This window comes from Dryobates pubescens, chromosome 2 (genome assembly GCF_014839835.1).
Source record: "Dryobates pubescens isolate bDryPub1 chromosome 2, bDryPub1.pri, whole genome shotgun sequence".
NCBI lineage: Eukaryota > Metazoa > Chordata > Aves > Piciformes > Picidae > Dryobates > Dryobates pubescens.
Genome location: NC_071613.1, coordinates 1,895,080 through 1,903,939, shown reverse-complemented (window position 1 = coordinate 1,903,939; position 8,860 = coordinate 1,895,080).

Sequence of the window (8,860 nt, the reverse complement as noted above, 5' to 3'; positions counted from 1 at the left end):
TATTCTGCTAGAAGGAATACATTCCCAAATTAGGCTTAGTTCTTCACCTGGGCCTACCAAGCTAAAGCCTTCCAGAGCCTTCCAAAACCCTCCACAGGGTCAAGAGCAGCCAAAGTGCCCCACTCTAGACCCAGGCCTACTGCAGGCTTCAAGAGGTCCAGTGGTGTAGCTGGAAATTCACTGCCAGCCAAGGCCAGGAGAAGACCTCTCCGCCACAAGCCACAAATGACATGCACATCCTGAGACAGGGAAGAGAGAAGGAGAACTAGCTGTACACTTCCTTAAAAGAGAGATACAGGACAATGGAATAGAGTAACAGACTACAATATTCTGGGGCCAGCTGCCCATCTCCCTGGTACTCTCTAGCCACTGGAGGACTTTTCTTTATGGTTATACCAATTAACTCTTAATTTCCCTTAACCCGCAACAAGAACAAGTAAGATGGAACATCTCTATCACATTTGTTCCTTCACAGCAACAAGGCACTTGGAAGGAGTATGAAAAAGATGAACAGTCAAGCAAAACAATTGATGTCTCTAAGATGCTGGATGACTCTAAGACCTCTACTTGCTTACACTAGCTATTTACTACTAATCTTTCTTTCAGAGCTTCCATGACCTACAAGGAGTGTCTGTGACCTACGAGGAGCATCTGAGGAAGCTGGGTTGCTCAGTCTAGAGAGGAGGAGGCTGAGGGGAGACCTAATTGCTCTCTACAACTACCTGAATGGAGGTTGGAGAGACGAGAGGGTCAACCTCTTCTCCTTGATGAGAAGTGACAGGACTAGAGGAAATGGTTACAAGCTGCACCAGGGGAGGTTTAGGCTGGATATTTGGAATTTTTTTTTCACAGAAAGGGTTATCAAACATTGGAACATTGTGCCCAGGGATAGTGGAGTGACCATCCCTGGGGCTGTTCAAGCAGCGTGTACCTGGTGCTTCAGGGCATGGTTTAATATGAACCTTCAGTGCTGGGCTGAAGGTTGGAATGGATGATCTTCCAACCAAATACATTTCTGTGGCTTCACACGGGCCCTCTAAGTATGTCTCCTGGCAGAAAGCATCAGAAGCTTTCAAACAAATAGCAAATGCAGAATCATTTTGTCAACACTTCCTCAGAGCCTCATAGATAGCATCTGATGAAAAGGAGTGCATGAATTATAGGAGTGCAAGGGTGTACACTCCTAGTCACATGGACATCAGTGAAAAAGGAGAAGGAACAGTGCAGACTTACCTAGCACCATACAAGAGTACAGAGAATTATCCATGTGTCACTGTGAATAATTAATTTGTCCATCAAACTTCCACAGTGAGCTCACAGAACAAAAAAGTCTTGGCTTGCACGGCACAGCCAAGAGACAATGAAGAGGAAAAACTCTATGCCACAAAACTTTTCAACTGAGTACACAGTGGCACTAAGGACAGAGCTGGAAGATCTGATTTGACCAGCTCCAGACTACTGGCAGACAGGAATTCTCAGTCTGAAAAGGCCTTCCTATTTGGAGAAGATCATTCAACAAGTCCAAGTGCCAGGTGCTGCACTTTGGCCACAGCAACCCCATGCAGAGCTACAGGCTGGGGTCAGGAAGTCATTGTGCCCCTGTACTCTGCATTGGTTAGGCCACACCTTCAGTACTGTGTCCAGTTCTGGGCCCCTCAGTTTAAGAAGGACATTGAGACACTTGAACGTGTCCAGAGAAGGGCAACGAGGCTGGGGAGAGGCCTTGAGCACAGCCCTGTGAGGAGAGGCTGAGGGAGCTGGGAGTGTTTAGCCTGGAGAAAAGAAGACTCAGGGGTGACCTCATTGCCCTCTACAACTACCTGAAGGGAGGTTGTAGCCAGGAAGGGGTTGGTCTCCTCTCTCTAGCAACTAGCACCAGAACAAGAGGACACAGTCTCAAGCTGTGCCAGGGGAAGTCTAGGCTGGAGGTGAGGAGAAAGTTCTTCATGGAGAGAGTCGTTCACTATTGGAATGTGCTGCCCAGGGAGGTGGTGGAGTCCCCATCCCTGGAGGTGTTCAAGAGGGGATTGGACGTGGCACTTGGTGCCATGGTCTAGTCATGAGGTCTGACCCAGGCCATAGGTCACAAAAACCCATCTTGAATGCACACCAGATAATGTAAAATCTTAAAGCAACCAAAGCAATCATGAGTGGAATAGAATCACAGAATACACTGTAGTATGACAGAAAGCTCCTTCTTTATATGTACAGCTTAAGCAGGAAGCGAGAAGAGGACAGACATGAATGCATCCACTCCACACACAAGGAGAAATTTGTCAGTAACATGGCTGGGCACAAGGGTGCACAAGGTTAGAACAGACATGGAAATTCATGCAAAGGAAAAGGGAACCAAACATTTTGCAGCTATAAATGATACTAAGAGAATACTTCTCTTTTAACCACACTTATCCCTAGGCTAATTTATAACCACTAGTGCTAAAACACAGGTTCTGAGCAACTGTGACAAATGGGCTTAGAACCTAATGTTCAAACATAACATAAGACCTTAAAAAAACCCAATGCATGTCTTTTCAACTTCTCTTCCCAGCAATAACCTGCAAGAACACAGAATATTTTTTTCTTAAAGTCATGACAGCAACCTGAAATAAATAGGGATCTGCAAGACTAATAGATTTTGAAACTTTATCAGGAGGCTTCCTGAATTTCCAGTGAGCTTCACAATCCAGAAAGAAAACCAGAGCCTATTACAGATGGAATTCAGAGGACTGTGTGTACCAACTTATTCATCAATGCAGTAAGGAAGTTGGGGTTTTTTTAAATAAAACATAGCAAAATGAAACAGAACACCCCATAGCCTTAAAGAGGAGAAAGGAATCTCCTTCCAAAATGAGAAAGAAGTAAGAAAAAAAGTACAGTTTACAAGTAGGAATTTGTTTTTGATTACCATACTTTCAAATCACACACACTGTTATTTTAGCAGATATTTGGAAAAGGTGACTTGTGACCATAAAGCTATTTGGTGACACATGGGTTTGATGGGTGGACCACTAGATGGATAAAGAACTGGCTTGATGGCCACACCCAAAGAGTGGCTGCCAATGGTCCATGTCCCAGTGAAGGCCAGGGACAAGCTGAGTCCCTCAGGGATCAGTCCTAGGACCAGGCTTGTTTTACATCTTTGTGGGTGCCATGGACAGTGGCATTGAGTGCACCCTCAGCAAGTTTGCTGATGACACCAAGCTGTGTGGTGCAGCAGACACAGGCTGGAGGGAAGGGATCCATCCAGAGGGACCTAGACAGGCTGGAGAGGTGGGCACAAGCCAACCTCATGAGGTTCAACAAGACCAAGGGCAGGATCCTGCAGCTGGGTCCAGGCAACCCCAGACACAAATCCAGGCTGGGCAGGGACTGGCTGGAAAGCAGCCCTGAGGAGAGAGACTTGGGGGTGCTGGGGGACAAGAAGCTCAACAGGAGCTCTCAGTGTGCACTTGCAGCCTGGAAAGCCAATCAGATCCTGGGCTGCAGCAAGAGAAGTGTGGCCAGCAGGGCAAGGGAGGGGATTCTCCCCCTCTCCTCAGCTCTGGTGAGACCCCACCTGCAGTACTGCCTCCAGTTCTGGAGCCCTTTTTACAAGAGGGATCTGGAGGTGCTGGAAGGTGTCCAGAGAAGGGCCATGAGAATGAGCAGAGGGCTGGAGCACCTCTCCTGTGAGGACAGACTGAAGGAGTTGGGGCTGTTCAGTCTGGAGAAGAGAAGGCTCTGAGGTGACCTAATTGTGGCCTTCCAGTATCTGAAGGGGGCTACAAGAAGGCTGGGGAGGGACTTCTCAGGATGTCAGGGAGTGATAGGACTAGGGGGAATGGAATGAAGCTGGAGGTGGGGAGATTCAGGCTGGACATGAGGAGGAAGTTCTTCACCATGCGAGTGGTGAAGCCCTGGAATGGGTTGTCCAGGGAGGTGGTTGAGGCCCCATCCCTGGAGGTGTTTAAGCCCAGGCTGGACGAGGCTCTGGCCAGCCTGATCTAGTGTGGGGTGTCCCTGCCCATGGCAGGGGGGTTGGAACTAGATGATTCTTGTGGTCCCTTCCATCCCTGACTGATACTATGATTTTCATCATAACCAGTGGTTAGAAGATATTAAGTTAATGGGTTTTTTTAATTACTAAAACCTTCAAGTGAATGCAACTGGCTTCTAGTGAGAGGCCAACAAAATTATTCCTTCCAAGTATGATGTGGTTTGACAATTCTGCTGATCCAGTCTAACACTTCATTGTTGTCAGAGTTTTGCAACTCTCATCCTCTCCCACCACATTTTTTTTTTTCCAAGTGACTTAGACTCTTCTGACCAAACTGTGAGTCAATCCCAGAAACTAATCCCTGAAGAAACTATTTACTTTTTATTAAGATTAACTTTCAGGTCAGAACACAGAGATTCAACAACAATGCCACGGAAAGGAACACAGAGCTGGCAATATGGACAGAAAACAGAACTGTATCTAGGCACTCTATCAGCCAAGCAGTTCTGTCAAACTAAAACTTTAGTCACCAGCTCAGCTTTAAACCTATACAAGTCCTCTCTTGAGCACAGCTTTGTTTCATGCTCTGCCAGTTACTGGTTTCATTACTGATACAGTTCCTTTCAATGAAGTTTGATGTGTTAGGATCCCAACTGAAAATGCAGGATTGCCAGTCCATTAGCTCAGTTGTTTAACATACCCTCATCACACCTTTCTATTACTACTAAAACCCACCCAAATCATCCTACAAATATCTGGACAAGGCAAACACCAAAGTTTTCTGTTGTTTCCTGTGACAGCTCAACATTAACAAATTCCATGTAACTCAGTGAATATTCCCTGTGAAAAATCTAGTTTTACTTTGGAACTTCTAGTTTATTTCACTCTTCCCCCCCCCCCCCCGCCCCCATCAATAGTGTTGGCATAAAAATATTTTTCCACACAAAGATGCAACACTAAGATCTACAAAATATTACACTGTAAGGTTAGGTGGCAGATTTCTCAGCACCACTACTCATAAACCAAGAAGTTCCATTTCACAAGTCACTGCTTACCTTTTCTGATGCAGATGAGCTCATGTACACCGCAAGTTCGTTCTCCACCTACGTGGAAATAATTAGAAAACAGTTACAAATAAAATGTATTTGGCTTCTTTATAATGCTTACAAACAGTGTAAAAGAAAGAGCTGCAAAACCCATGCAATTTCATAAAAATGCAGAAGACTGATAGAACAAGCTTTCAATTTATACTTGATGCCTTTGGGAGAAAACAAATGTAGCCTTGGCTTAATGCTGCTAATGATGGCGCAGCCTGAAGAGGTTTGCAGAGAATTTATACAGATAAAATGATAAACGCAAGCAAATTATCTGGAGCCAACTAATACTTCACAAGCATAAAAGATAATTGCATGTTTTGAAGGAACAAAACAGACAGTTCCAGAAAAATCACAAAACATCAATTCCATATGCATTTATCATTGCTGGCCTTCAAACATTTCACAGCACGCTCAAACAAGCTTTGAACAACAAAATTCTCCCTCTCTCAAAAATGTGGAAACACATTACGGAGCACTTGTTACTTTGATTCATTCCATAATCAAGGAACCATGCCATATAATAAAGGATATTATGACATAATATCAACTAACATTTTAAACTCATGACTGATATCACTAAGAGAGGCTACTGTAAAAGTTGTAAAAAGATACAATATGTGTAGTTAAATTTACATTATATTAGAGGGGGCATAAAGGATAAAAGGGACCAAACACATGGAGTAAAACATAGTTCTTCTAAAAATGAATTAAATGAATTAAACTGAAAAGAAACCTCATTTTAGGTCAACATACTTTTTTCTCATATTCAGTAATACAAAATATGTGCCCCAAAGAGACTCTTGAATGGGAATTCAAGTATCAGTGAGCCTGAGGGCCTAAAGAGTTTTGTAGTCATCACAACAGCTATAACAACAATATAAAAATTCCCTCATTTCAGTGCATTCTAGGAGCTGGATAATTTTGTTTCCATTCAGAAAACATGTTAGAAGGAAAACATAACAACAAATAAGTAAAAAAAAATAATAACCTGGTTTTATGACAAGAAGGCACTTTTTGAAAGCAAACTTTGGGAGGAGACTACAATCTTCTTTAAAGTCATTGCAATCATCTTCAAGTTACAAAAGAGAAACTAAAAGACAGATTGAAACTCTGTTTTCTCCAATAAAAACCCAGAAGTGAAAAAAGAATAAAAATCACAGAAAAAAAAAATCATTATGCAGATGCTAGACAGTTAAAAATAAGGGATTTACCTAGAAAGGACTGAGAGAAGAATACTGAGCACCACTAGGTTTTAGTTACATACTGCCTTCAGTAAAATCAACCAGCTTGGAATAGAATAGAACTAACCAGGTTGGAAAAGACCTTCGAGATCATCAAGTCCAACCTATCACCCAACACCATCTATCAACTAAACCATGGCACCAAGCACCCCATCCAGTCTGTTCCTAAACACCTCCAGTGATGGTGACTCCACCACCTCCCTGGGCAGCACATTCCAATGGCCAACCTCTCTTTCTGTGAAGAACTTCTTCCTAACATCCAGCTTAAACTCTCCCCTGAGACTGTGTCCTCTTGTTCTGGCGCTGGTTGCCTGGGAGAAGAGACCAACCCCCACCTGGCTACAACCTCCCTTCAGGGAGTTGTAGACAGCAATAACCTCATTGTGACATACTCATTTTAAGTGTGGATTTTGCATTATTACCCATTGTTTTCTAAGTTAATGTAGCTATTTTCAATTGTTTAGATGCTAATATTTGATGTTTTCCCACTAAATAAAGCCTTAACATTAATCCTCAAGCTATTTTTACTGGCTTACATTCAGGAGTTGTTTTTTTTCCCTTTTGATTTTACTGAAAAATGCTGAATGAGCTTTCTTACTAAATAAGGGATTAATCTACAGCTTTTGGATAGAACTCAAGTTAATAAAAATATAGTATCACAAAGGTTGGAAGAGACCTCAAAGATCATCAAGTCCAACCTGTCACCACAGACCTCATGACTAGACCATGGCACCAAGTGCCACATCCAATCCCCTCTTGAACACCTCCAGGGATGGTGACTCCACCACCTCCCTGGGCAGCACATTCCAATGGCCAATTACTCTTTTTGTAAAGAACTTTCTCCTCACCTCAAGAGTAAACCTCCCCTGGCACAGCTTGAGACTGTGTCCTCTTGTTCTGGTGCTGGCTGCCTGGGAGAAGAGACCAACCTCTGCCTGTCTACAACCTCCCTTCAGGTAGTTGTAGAGAGCAAGAAGGTCTCCCCTGAGCCTCTCTTCTCCAGGCTAAGCAACCCCAGCTCCCTCAGCCTCTCCTCACAGGGCTGTGCACAAGGCCTCTCCCCAGCCTCGTTGCCCTTCTCTGGACACCTTCAAGTGTCTCGATGTCCTTCCTAAACTGAGGGGCCCAGAACTGGACACAGTACTCAAGGTGTGGCCTGACCAATGCAGAGTACAATACATCAAGCCACCAACATTTTGAAAATGAAGTTAAGAAAGTATGTTCTGTATTTTAACTTACCCAGTACATTGAGCACAGTAAATATTCTCCTTAAGGGACCCAGGCAGATTCTTCTTTTCCTTAGCACTTTTCAAAACTGTAGAGCTAACACACTATTGACACCTTGTTTTGACTCACAGATTAACAAATGAACACAAGTTTTTCTGTCTTACCAACTCCCAAGAAGTCTCTCAGCTTTGAATAACCTTGTCATGGAAGCAAACTAAACTGAAAATGTGTAAACATTTTGCACAGCAGCAAGATGTCACCTGCTAACTTAGTGTTTCATTCTGAAAAGCCTGGCTTTCTGTCAGCTGGCCCACAGATCCCAAAGGTTCAGTGGTATGACCCTCTTAAGTGTTATGGGGTTTAAATGTTACTGTAATATAACTGATTTTAATATAGCTTACTATACTCTTATAGCTAATTAAAATGTGTTTGAATCTGATATAAATTCCTATTAATTGAATCTGATATAAATTCCTATTAATTCTATTTCACCTTGACTATGAACACGATCTCCTGTTTAACCATTTCAAGTTTTAAGCGAATTTACCCACTGTTTGCACTTCTTCCTTATAGCCAGTCAGGACTGACACTCATTGCCTCATGTACTTTCACTGTGGACCTTGAAGAATGTCCCTCTATTTCTTACATCATTCCATAGAGCAAAAGACTGCAAGAAAAGCCCCCTTCAGATTTCCCCAGACCACGCAACCATACTTTCTAAGCCTCTCCTCACATGCCATGTACTCCAGTCCCCCACCAGCTAAGCAGCACTCTGCTGGAGCCTCCTCAGTTTGTCTGTCTCTCTCCTACTGGGTTAACACAGCTGGATACTGGTCAAAGGCACATGGCTGGTCCATGTTTAACTTGCTTTTCACCAGGACCCTCAGGCTCTTCTGTGCAAAGGTGCTCCTGGCCAATGTGTCCACAGCTTGCAGTGCTGCACTGGATTGGACTTTTCATCTATCCTTTCTAAAGTTCTTGTTGTTCCCTTCAGCCCATTGTTTCAGCCTGCTGAGCACTTGCCAGACAGAAGCCTTATAATTCATTATCTGCTCCCCTATCTGGCATCACCCCTTATGAACTGTTCCCCCACCCAGCATTACGCACAAACTCAGCAAGGATGCCTTCCATCCCTGCAACAAGTATGGCACAGAGTCTTAGTTCTAGTTTTAATGCTGCGGTGCGTGTAAAATGCATCATTCTTCAGCAACAAAACCACATTAGTAGCTGAAGCAGAACATTACAGAGTATCACAGAAGTCTTTGTTATCTGGTCTAAGTTTTGGGACACATTTTTATATGATAAATTACTTCCCTGCT